Genomic DNA, 12,131 nt, shown 5'->3' with positions numbered 1-12,131 from the left:
TGCTTGATGCTTTAAGGATCACCGCAGTAACAGAGGAGATGGGCAATCAGAGGAAGTTCGACTCTTTGTTATTACAAAGAAACACAACAGAATAATGACGATTTCTGAAACGGTCCCTTCAGTACCCCTGCTGGGGACCAGCTTTCTCCAGAAACTGGCCCTGAAGAACGAGCATCTCTCCAAAGGGATTACACATACATGAACTACAACCAACGTCTACCACTGCAGATCGGTGGTGTGCCTCAGTGCACTGTACCCCGCAGCTGACCTTAAATACGTTTGGAAGATTTTAATTTCAAATAGGTCAAATGTTTTAACCATCAGTGAAACACAAGCTATGCACTTTCTTAATAACCAAACTAACAAGAATTTTGAAAGGAAGTATTTTAGAAATTTTCCTCACATTGTGTACAATTAGTTGGGTGTCAAAAGCAGCACAGTAACGTGATGACTAATATTTTTCCCCATTAAAATAAGCAAAAAGACAATTAAAAATATATTGTGATATAATGTGCAGTTCCTCGTAATACATGTTTTTTTCTTCTGAAACATCCCACATAAAGCACTTAGATGCTTTTTAATAAGTTTTGCTGGAAGAGATAACAATAATTTCTATCAAAATGGAATATCATCTTAAAAAAAAAGATGAGAAAATCCTATTTATATGCTTGTCCTTTGATGTAAGGAATTTTATATTTACTACTATTTATAGCATTGTGGTTTCTAATTAAAAGATTCTGATCAAATTTGTAGACTCAGAAAAAAAGCATCAAGAGAATCAAGAGAGAAAATAATACAGAATATTATAGCAAGAGAGAACTTAAAAGCTACACTCCAGAGCTTGTGCAAACAATGAGGTTTTATAGCAGACACTACTCTGAGAGTCAGTCACATTTACAAAATAACAGTTTCCTTAGACATTAATTTAATTTCCCCCCCCGGTTTAACAGAAGAACAGAAACATCAGCTTGTTAGCAATCCTTTAAGTATGTATGAAATGACTGTTTCTTAAGTTCAGTAAGGATGCATCTAAGTCCATGGGAAATCAAAATAAATACATTCATGAAATCAAATGAAAAATATATTAATCTTTTTATGTGGATTTACGTAAAGAAAATTTTAACTGTGGTTTTGAAAACAATTATAAATTTACTCTAGAGGAATACAGTGCTAATTAGCACATGTACACGTTATATAAGGACAATTTTCAGCTTCAGTTGTGTTGTAATAAATCCAGAGTATATTATTGCTGCATGCAAAATAGGACATTTGTTCAAAAACTTACTTTTCTACTTGTACTGGGAAGAAAAAAAAAAAAAAACAGACCCAAGACTTTGCTCAGAAACAAAATTCAGAAATAAGCCTAGGTCTAATAATTAGAATAAATACCTCCAAGCCAAAGCATCACTTCTAAAAAATAAAAAATAAATGCAATATGATTTCCTCAGACCTTCTCTATGGCCATTTGCAAATATCTAATTTTCATCAAAAGTTCAATGTCACTGAACTGGATTCACATATCACAGCATATTAAAGAACTGCAAAATCTCTTTTTTACTTACCCCAGCATTCTCAAAATATTTATAGGCACTCATTTACTGTATTAATCATCATTATTTGCCATTTTTCATGCAAGCTCTCTCTTTTTATCCAATGCATAAATCTAAACATCTATGGGGCTTTCTTTAGGGGAAAAAAAGTTATTTAATGAAAAAACTGCAGAATAGAATCATAGTTTGATGAAAAGGCTTTTACAGCTGTCTCTTTGGGGTACATTTGGTAAATAAGTCATTTATTCTCAGGAAGAGCTAGAAATAAGAAAAGATTTTAAGAGGTCCGTGTTCATTTTTGAATCCTGGATCACAGATCTGTTCTCCGTGCCAAATGAGGGTGGGGCAGCGGGAGAGTTAAACACCACCAGCCAGAGCGCAACACCATGGCCCAGTTCACTTTGGTGGGGTTTCGCCAGCTCTCAGCAGAGGAAGATCTTGACAAAGTCATAAACACGACCTAAAATAGCTTTTTGCCGCATAAACATCATACTATCAATGAAATCAGAGTCAGAAGCAAGGACTGCTTGTACGTCTAAAATGCCAGTAATTATTCTTCTCAATAGTAAAAAAAAAAAAACAACCCTCTTTTATTATTTTTTTGCCGTTTTGAAATCAGAGGCTGTCTGGATTTACTCAGTACAGTAAAGTAAAAGGGGTAAAAGGGGTCCTCAGAAACATGGATGAGGGGAACAGCACCAGGAAAAAGGAAACCTGAGCACAAAGCACAAACCGATGCGATGTATTACGCAGGTATCACTACTGCAGTACCTGGGGGGCAGCAGGGATCCTTCCGAGGGCCTACGGAGATACAGTGCAGAGCTCTGTTGGACTTGGCTATATCTGCTCATGCACCTCACCCTAGACCTTCACATGACACTCCAAAACCACAGGCATCTTTGCACAGTTACAACAAACTAAGAAAAAATAATTCTTACTTTCCCCTGAAAACTCCTTTTCTTGCTCTCCTTCCTCCCCTCCACTTCATCTTTCTCAAAAATTCACCCAAAGTTAAACGACGGAACAATGAAGACAAGAAAACGACCGAGCTGTCACTGCTAGCAAATTTAGCATGAACTACCATTTGATCTCACAAATCTAAAAGGACAAATTTAAGTAACTGAATGGGCCAGATGCTGCTTCCCAAGAGGCCATCTAACACTTGCTTCCAGCATGAGAAAAACCCCGTGGTACCCGATCCTATACTCACAGCACTTTTATGTTAAGAAGATGATGTTAGTTTGACTTCAAGAAAATTTTAGTTATAACTTTTGATTTCCTATGAGACTAATTACTGTAACTTCCATTGTTGTGAAAGTCTTCATACCCCAGTGAAAGGAAAAACTGCAAGAACTTTTGGGAAGCCATACTCCTCTTTTTTTTTTTTTTATTTTTCTGGAAGGGAAGCAGCAAAGATTCATGTAAAAAAGGTCACACTTAACTAACGTGCAAGAGATCTTAAATATTTCCCCGTTGGGGCAAAACCAGAAAAATTGGTGACTGCTCAACCTCATGTTTTAAAATGCATTTGACAAGGTTCTTCATCAAAGACTAATGGCTAGGAAAAGTATAAGCTAGGTTATTATAAAGGTGATTAATCAAGTACTGCGTTACAAACAGGAAACAAAGGAAAGTCATGAATGAAAACTTGTAAAGTTCAGAATGTTTTCCTGCCGTAATTCATACAAAAACTTTGATGACCACTGATGATCACACTTCCAAAACCAAGACTGGGGAACTGAGCAAAGAGAGACTCACCCTGCGACACAGGGACACCACAGTTTTCATTGACCCCCACAGCGACTGTAGGTTTCAGAGGGTCAGCTGTAACATGAAGAACAATGCTCAATACAACAGCAGTAGAGCAATGAGTTTCATCTCTCTCACTAGATACTAAAGGACTCGAGTGTGCAACCAGACGGTGAACCTACTTTCTTGTGAAGAAGCATGAGGTCAGAAGGAAAGGACTCAAACAAGGAAAATCTCTCTTTGATGAAATACCCCCTCTCCCCAGGATGCCTGGCAGTTTCAAGTGGGCAGAACCCAACGAGCTGCTACGCGTACACAGCTGCAGCACGAGAGGCAACCGACCAACGCACAACACATCTGCAGGGGGAAAGAACACAGAACAAGGGCAGCAACGCACGCGCCGTAAGCAGCCCTTGAGGATGAACCCATCTGGATCACTGTGTCATTCAGCTGTAGAAAGGACTATTGTCTCAAGGACACCATTTAGGCAAGAAGGAAAGCTCAACGGATCTAACAGTCAAGAGGAGGCGAAGGCATTTCCCTCGCTGAGCAGATGGTGCCTTGAGGTCATTTTTAGCTGCATGTTTTCCAAGCTCCGAAAGGAATCAATAACATTTAGAGAAAGGCCCCCTTTTCAGCATCTCTTGTAGGCTTCAGAAGCGAAGGATCAGAGTTCCACTACCAGAGGAATCAGCAGAAACCCTCCATTAACACCACCTTTATGTTCTAAATAAAGCATTAAAATGTAATAAAAAGAGTGCACACTGACTTTGCTATTTATACAGTAAGTATCAGTGAACAAAACATTTTTAGCAACACAATGACATATTCCAAACATTTTCAACTGATCTTACATTTTGTTTGTATACAGAAGAAAGCTTACCAAAAGATTAACTCATCCCACTGGAAGTAACAAGCATTCTTTGACACCTAGAGCCTACCAACATGGTGAGCTTTTCCCATAAACGGTTCTTGGGCAACAGCAGAAAGTTTACTAACATTTTTGTCAGCACTACAGGCTAAGAAGAGCTTGACGAAACTTGCAGACTCTTAGGCATGCCAATACATTGCTCAATCAACTCCACGGATAATACTTTTTAAATATGACTCACCCTCTACATTCAAGTATCAAGGTCCTTTTAAAGTTGAAAAGCACAATTCAAAACTCATTTTCTTCTTGATACAGCCTAGGAGATCAAAATGGATCAACATTTTCACTGTATATATTTTCTGAAACAGCTGATGGATTTTTTTTCATTCTCACAGAATTTCAGGGGCTGAAATACCCCAAGGAGACATTCCTGGAACAGACCACGTTCCTACATACTGCTATTCTTCTGGGCAATTTTTGAGCTGTAAGTCAGGGCTGTAGCCTCCACGTTCACATACATCACACATCAAGGCACCATTAAAAGGCATTTACCCACACAAACTTTTTCTAAACCTTATATTAATATTACATTCTGCAACATGTTTTTTCTAAAGCATGGTCACTTGCTACAGCTTTCTGGTCTGGGAATATTCATTTCAATTAAAAAAAAAAGAGAAAGAGACTGTAGAGCCAATTTGGTGTAGGTAGACAAATCGGAGCTCATCAAATTATTTCACTGTCTGACAGCAAAAGCCCAGCAGCAACGCCATGCTTCTTAACTTTCTTTAACTGAACCCAGTTTTCAAGTTGGACTCCTCCTGACTCAATAGTTAAACAGCTCTACATCATTTGCCACTTTCTTTGATTCTACATAATCATGTCCTTAATTTCAGGTGACACTGGCTTTCCACTTGCACTTACCCAACCAGCCAATCCCCGTCATGGAAGTGCACACCACAGCCTGGCAGAACCCATCCTGTCCATGTGCTCAGCAGCCACCTTTGCTGTTCAATGCTCACACAATAAAGTTGCTGGGAAAAAAACATGAACCTTCCCTCACACAGTCATGCCACTAAAGTATTAAGGGGCTTGCACAGATACAATCTTCCATGCACTGAACACACCTCCATCTGAGGATGGAGACGTGGTTCCACATTTGGCTGTGGCTCAGCACAGCTGCCACTGCAGGGTTCATCCCTTCAGCAATGGTTTCTCCTCAGATTAATGCAAATACCGCAATGGCTTCAGAGGAGTACTGTCAGGGAGCACCTGTGGCTATGCAGAGCAAAACTTCATCTGACAGGCCTCTGTGATCCTTTATGCACTCCAAAAGACATCTCCTTGGAACAGCATAGCCATACCATGCCCAGGAGGCCACTGGCAAGCCAAAGGGGAGAAGATGACTAAAAGGGCTCAGAAGGTTTTCTTGTCTTAAAGTTTTTCACAGACAATCTTAGTAAATTTTACGTAGTTTAAAATAAATTAAATGAAGAGTAAAAACTAGAGAGAAGAGAGCCAGGATGGGAATCACAGTGATTTTTGGAGATGTAAAACCTAGCAGTTGCAGTTAAAATGCAAAAAACCAACACTTACACTGTTTCTTGAAAATACCTGTTGAAAAAAGATTGTTTAGGAACCGAAAAACTGAACCATATCAGCAGATGAATGAGAAAGAGATATTGTGTAGGAAGACACCACAATCCTGTGTCCAAGAGTGGTGGGCTTGATCCTCTGATAGTACTGGGCTTCACCCTCCCCATCCACAGTTATCCAGACTCAGAGAACAGACGTGGGCCTGGGCTGGCAACCAGATCATCTGACAACAGCCCGGTGAGCTACCTCCCCTGAAGCAGAAGGGCAGTCTACTAGGGAGGAAAAGCAGCTTTGGCTCAAACCCATGGGAGCCAAAGACAAGGATCCCCATCAAGGGAGAGAAACCTGGCAGGAAGCGGCCGCAGCAAGCGGAAGAACCACAAACCTCAGCAGAGCTGATCTGAGAGGGAAAAGCACGGAGACAGCGCTAGCCAGAAGGACTCACAGTTTAGAGAGCTGAACCTTATCCGGCTTTTGAAGGTTTTACAGAGTTCGATTGACCTTTAAGCAGTGTTTGACAGGATAACTGCAACAATGTTTTAACAAGCAGAGCCCTAAGAAAAGTTGTTAGTCTTGAGTCACTTAAAGACTGGTATAATTACTGAGAAGGCTACAAAGGGGACCTGAAGTACGAGAAGAATAACATAACATCAGATCTACCACGACAGTGTTACATGTACATCCATAGTGCTCTTGGGGCAAACATTTCAGAGTGAACGTTAACTTCAGCAAAACTTATCATGACGCCACTTGGAATGCAACACGCTTCTGCATCAGGAATGCATCAGAGCAGGTCATTAGCCACAACAAAAGTCCCAAAACAGGTATCCTCAGTGACACAGTGGCAGGAAGAATATTCAGTTTGATCATGTACTCAGCAGCATCAACACAGATCAGGAGTAAACGTAGATGTTGATTACCAGAGCTGGAAAGGACTTCTCCATCAGACTTTGCAGTTACTACATTGATCATGGCAAGAAGCAAATGTTGGCAAAAATACTTTCTATAAGGATTGTTACATCTGGGCCTTTAAGATCCTTCATGACTGTATATCAGCCTGTTTTATGAGATTAAGCCATAGCTTTTGGAATAGCTCTTTTCAGCTCTAATACGCCACAAGCAAGAGAAGGTATCACAAAACAAAGATCTTCCATGCAGACCTTTTACTCAGAGTAGGATTTTCAAAGGTACCTATGTCTTCTAATCACCCCTCGAAATCTGAGTCCTGACACGGTATTTCTGCAACATGAACTCTGAAGCAGCAGCTACCAGAGTTTTCTTGCTGGATGATTTTTTGGGCAAACTCATTTACTGTCATAACAAATCTCATTATCAAGTAGGGACTTTCCCTGAAATGAGCTTGCAAAGAAGGATAAATCAGAAATTTGAAATATTCTTTGCCTGTAAAATACCAAAACATACTATGAAAACATGTATTATAAAAAGGCATATCTGAAAGTCCCTCCTACATGAGAAATCAAAGGGCACTCTCAATGCCCTTGCAGCATGCAGCAATCTATAGAAAAGTTTGGCTTTAGGCACTTTTTTTTCCTCTTCAGGAAGGCAGGACCTGCATCAAGAGTCTTGATATTTTAACTGTCATTCACATATTCATAAAATAAGAGTATTGCCAGGTTGGTGAAGTATCTTTACAGAATGGCTTACATTGAACATACGATAAAGTATCACACACATTTTGCCAAATGCCTTATAAACCTTAAGGAAAGAGGGGGAAGAGGCAACAAGTCAGGAAGAAAACTGAACCTGGCCGTACACCAAATGTATGTTCTTATGGCTCACTACAGCCTCAGTGCCAGTTTAGCCTCCTCCCCCTATGGTTTTGAGATGGGTTGATCAAAAATTGTGCCTAAGTTTCTCCAACAGGCGGCAGTCATTTGATTAAGTGGGTAGACAAGAATTTTTTAAATTGGGCAATTCCTCATGACATTTCTCTATCCAACAGTCATCATCCATCAGTCCCAAAATCTAGAGCTGTTTTATAAGGCCTTCAACAGTCAGAACTCATTTTTTAACCACAGATTCAAATTGTTTGAGCTACCAAACACGGGAACTTATAATACCAATGGAAGTTGACAGCATCAGAACAGAAAGCGAGAATGTTTTAAACAAAGTCAGCAGTATCAGAAGCACCTGGAAAGAATAGGGATATCCTGCTCAAAGATTAGAGCGAGAGGCCAAGAAGTCAGAGATTCCAACAGCAAAGACTAGGCAACACCTGAATAACTAATGAAGATTCCAACTCCCAAGCGCAAGCAGAGCTATGCAAGCTCAGCATGACAGAGCAGAGCTTCCCTGCAATTGATTATTAGCAATAAGAAGTTACTTAAGAAATTTGTAAGCCATGCTTCCAAATTGATGTATGGAATTTGGTCACAGACAATTCAGAAATGCAGACTGTGGAAGGTAATTAAATACTTTTCTGAAAACTACTGAGTCACTCTGGACTACAAACAACATGTGCATCCCACCTGCAGGCACGGTTCAGTCCTGGAGCCCCTTCACACCAGGCTCCCTGCAGACACAGTTCAGTCCTGAAGCCCCTTCACACCAGGCTCCCTACAACCAGGTCAGCCCCTTTACTTACTCGTAAGGAATCCCGTGTACCTTCATGACAACTGGCAACGAGCAAGTGAAAAACAGGTAGAGAAACAGAAGTTGTTATATTGTGAATGTTTTGCACAACCAGCAGAGATGAGTGAATCTATGTCCACAGTAGGTCATCGAGTCAGGACTTTGTTCCCACTGAAAATCATAGCAAATCTCCCAAGTTTCCATATCAGCACCTAGATATATCAAAAATGGATAATGCAATTAAAGCCACAAGATGAACAATGTCGTTCCGCAGCTTCTGTGTGCAGACCTATTAGCACGACCACAAAGTGGTCTCAAGGAGAACCGGGACCCTTCTCCACTTGCGTTGAGTGGCAGTCTCCAGCTGACAGCAAGATCACCATTAAGTTATACTTAGGGTTGAGGGACAGCGTCTGTCGGGTGAAGGCACGTGGAGGTCTAGTACTCTAATCTCTAGCTAGAAAACGAACCTCATCTTTGCAACCAGAACATTTGATCCACTAAAAATTATTAAGAAAAAGGTCCTCCAAATCAGGCACTGACTTAGAATACAAACTCAAGTTTGTAAAGGCATAGTTGGTGCTTTGTTTTGCTGTCCTTCACAGGTGGAAGAACAAATACAGACAGTGGGGGAGAATGCTTACACATGCCCACATTTTAATAAAGAACATGCCTGCACGGTATTAACTAAAGGAAAGTATTAAGAAACTTGTGATTTCCCATCTGCTTCATACAATACCAAAATATGCCTCAAGGCATGAAGTTAAAAGGTTGCTTATAAATGTCCACAGTAGGAACTTTCTTTGAAACACAAAAATCTTAGCCTTCACTGAACGTCCCTGCCATAGAGGACATTCATCTTCTAATAGACTTATTTATGCAACAGTAAATTAAGCATCCACTGCTAGGATCCTGGATTGCATTAATGATAATATTAATATTAGCATACTCACAGATATATCTTATCTTGATTACTCTTCAGATTAAGTGCTATGCTGCTAATAGGCCCCCTTTGGGAAACAGAAATTGAAATACAAGAATGTCATGGATACCGGTAGTGACTCTATTCTGTGGTAGAATTAAAAGCAGAAACCCAAAGTCATGTGAATTCTCCAATGTCCAGTATATACTGTATGTTAAAACATTAAGTCATGAACATATAATAACCTACAGCATTTGCCTTGTGCTGTGCTCTGAAGTCCAGCAACGTTGGTCAACTACAACAGTGAGCATGTAGATTTTGTTTCTTAGGTGATTACGTTCTGGGTTTCTAGGATGAGTACACAGACTATTTTCTTTACTATTTAGTAGTAAAGCATGCATGTAGGGAAGTCACTCAACAGTTATGGCAATGGTCCCAAAAAAACCAAACCAAACAAACAAAACAAAGGAGGTTACTACAGAAAAACCTCAACAAATGCTGAAAAAAACCCACAGATTTTTAGAAATCTGCCAACCATCACTTCCCAATCACTTCTGCCTTCAATTCCCTTCTTTCACCTCCTTGTCTTGTATTACATTCCTCTGGCTCAATTCCATGGTAAGACTGATCTGCAAAGGCTTCCACTTTCCCCTGAATGACCATCTTCATTTCCCTTTGTGCAATTCCAGACTCAGGCTTGCATCCCTCTTGTACGACTTCTGCCCTTTCGGAAGCTAAAGCTTTCATCCAGGAATTAAAGGAATCTGATCCGATTTAATGTGACTTCCTTCTCTCCAGCTCATCTCTCTCTCCTTTTATCTTTATCCAATTCGAAACACAATTACATTGTTTCACATTAATTCAACAGCTACAGGCTCGTTGCCTAGTCCTCCGACTGCACCATCCCATTCGGGTATCTTTGCTTTTCTAGACACAGCTGCTTGTCCTTCAGCCATCAGAGATTCTTATTCAATGCTTCCACCTCCTCCAAGAAGGATCCTCCCTAAACTAATTCACAAAGCCATTAGCTTTGGTTTGAAATCCCTATTCAAGACCAACTCTGATACACAGCTGTCCAAAGACTACTAGCAATGGACAGAACAGGGCATGGAGACAGTCCGAGCGTATTTAATCATAAAACAAACTAATGCATATGGAAATGTTATTGATGAAGCATGCACCTCTGTTCCCCTACCCTTTATATGCCACTGATCTTCACATGTGAGCAGAATCCAGCACTTCGTATCTTCACGCTTATGTGACTTTTACCAGCCACCCAAAAGCAACCATAAAAGTTAACTCAGTCCATAAACTTTGATAAGCATTCTGGCAGAGGTAAGGGTGTTGGTTTTTTATGGGATGCTAGACTTTAAGAGTCAGGATATTAAATTACTCAGCTGCAACACTTAACACTATTACTGCAAAAACACCTTCCTAAATGCAGCTTCTACAAAACTTCAGTTAAGCAAAGGCAGCCATGCTGCCAGTCCATTACTGCCGAGCTGACTCAGATCTCTGGCCGAGGGATGCAGAATCCTGCAGTTCAGATGTAACCATGCCCCAAGCAAGAAGCACAGCAAATCGGTACGGCTCCACTCGGTTTGGCCTCGCTTCGTAACCTTCTCCCTCCAAATCACTGCCGGCTACTGCATCCTTCAGCGGGTAACAACCATCAGGTACCATGGGAGAGGCTGGGGATATTTTAAGCAGCAGAGGGAAACTTCTTGATCAGGAGGAAAAGTTGCAGTTGCATGCAGAGCTTTAAACATTTAAGCTCAGTTTAGTGTGGAGACTGTTGTGCAACAAATGCGTTTATCCCTTTTTAACTCACAAGTGTTACCCTCTCTTCTGGTTGGAGGAACACTAACACTAACAGCTTAACTAAATGACCATGACTTGAAATTTTTTTATGAGCATAAGATTTGGTGAATAAAGGTTGAGACATTCAGAAAAGCAAACCCCATTAATTAGCAGTTTGTTCTTTAAGACCAGTATTTGAATCCTAATAGTAGATCCAAATGCAACCATTACTACTTTTTAAACAGACAAGTCGCATAGCGACGTGAACTTGTGAACGTCCAAGGGTCTTCAAAGAATCCTGAAATGCTGCGAGGATTCTTTTTATTTTTTTCTTTTTTAAGCAAGGCACCCATTTTGGAACTTTTAGAATCTTATTTTATCATACCATAAATATTGCCTTCACATCTGAAAAATCTTTACATGGAATAAGTTATATTCAGAGGCAAATAAATAGGCTGTGAATAAACTATTTACCATTTAGCTACACAAAAAGAATGCAAGCTGTCAGTGCTTACACTTTACGGATTATAAAAAAGGAATGCGAGACAATTTTTTCAGCTATTTTGTTTCACAAATGGACAGTAGTCAACTGGAAAAAGAGACCGAGGCCTGCAACTCATCTTGGATGTCAGTAGTTACTTCGAATGCACAAATTTTTGTATGTGCTTCATCTATAACAGCACTGACTCAATGGTTTTTTTCCTTTAGAGGTAACAGCCACGTATACATGCTATATATGACGCTTAGCAGTCAAGACGAAAATCACTGTATTTTAATATAAATTGGGGTAGCTATTTGTTAAAAGCTGTAGGGACTGGTCTTCATATAACAGAAACCTGAACACATACCCCAGTTTGGGTAGCAATGTGCAAGTTAAATTGCTACATTGAGTTCGCACATTCTATTTCAAGCAATTCCCTTCCGATTTCCAATTCCTGGGTTTTTTAAAAAAAACATCCGAGTCCAAGGAACACAAACCCACCCTGCCCACACTTCAGCCAGGAACCGAAAGCGGGCTGCAGCGTTTCAACCCCAGCCGTGTCGCAAAGGCCCG

This window comes from Egretta garzetta, unplaced genomic scaffold, assembly GCF_000687185.1.
Source record: "Egretta garzetta isolate BGI_Z169 unplaced genomic scaffold, ASM68718v1 scaffold30, whole genome shotgun sequence".
In the NCBI taxonomy this organism is placed as follows: Eukaryota; Metazoa; Chordata; class Aves; order Pelecaniformes; family Ardeidae; genus Egretta; species Egretta garzetta.
This window is presented reverse-complemented; position numbering follows the sequence as displayed.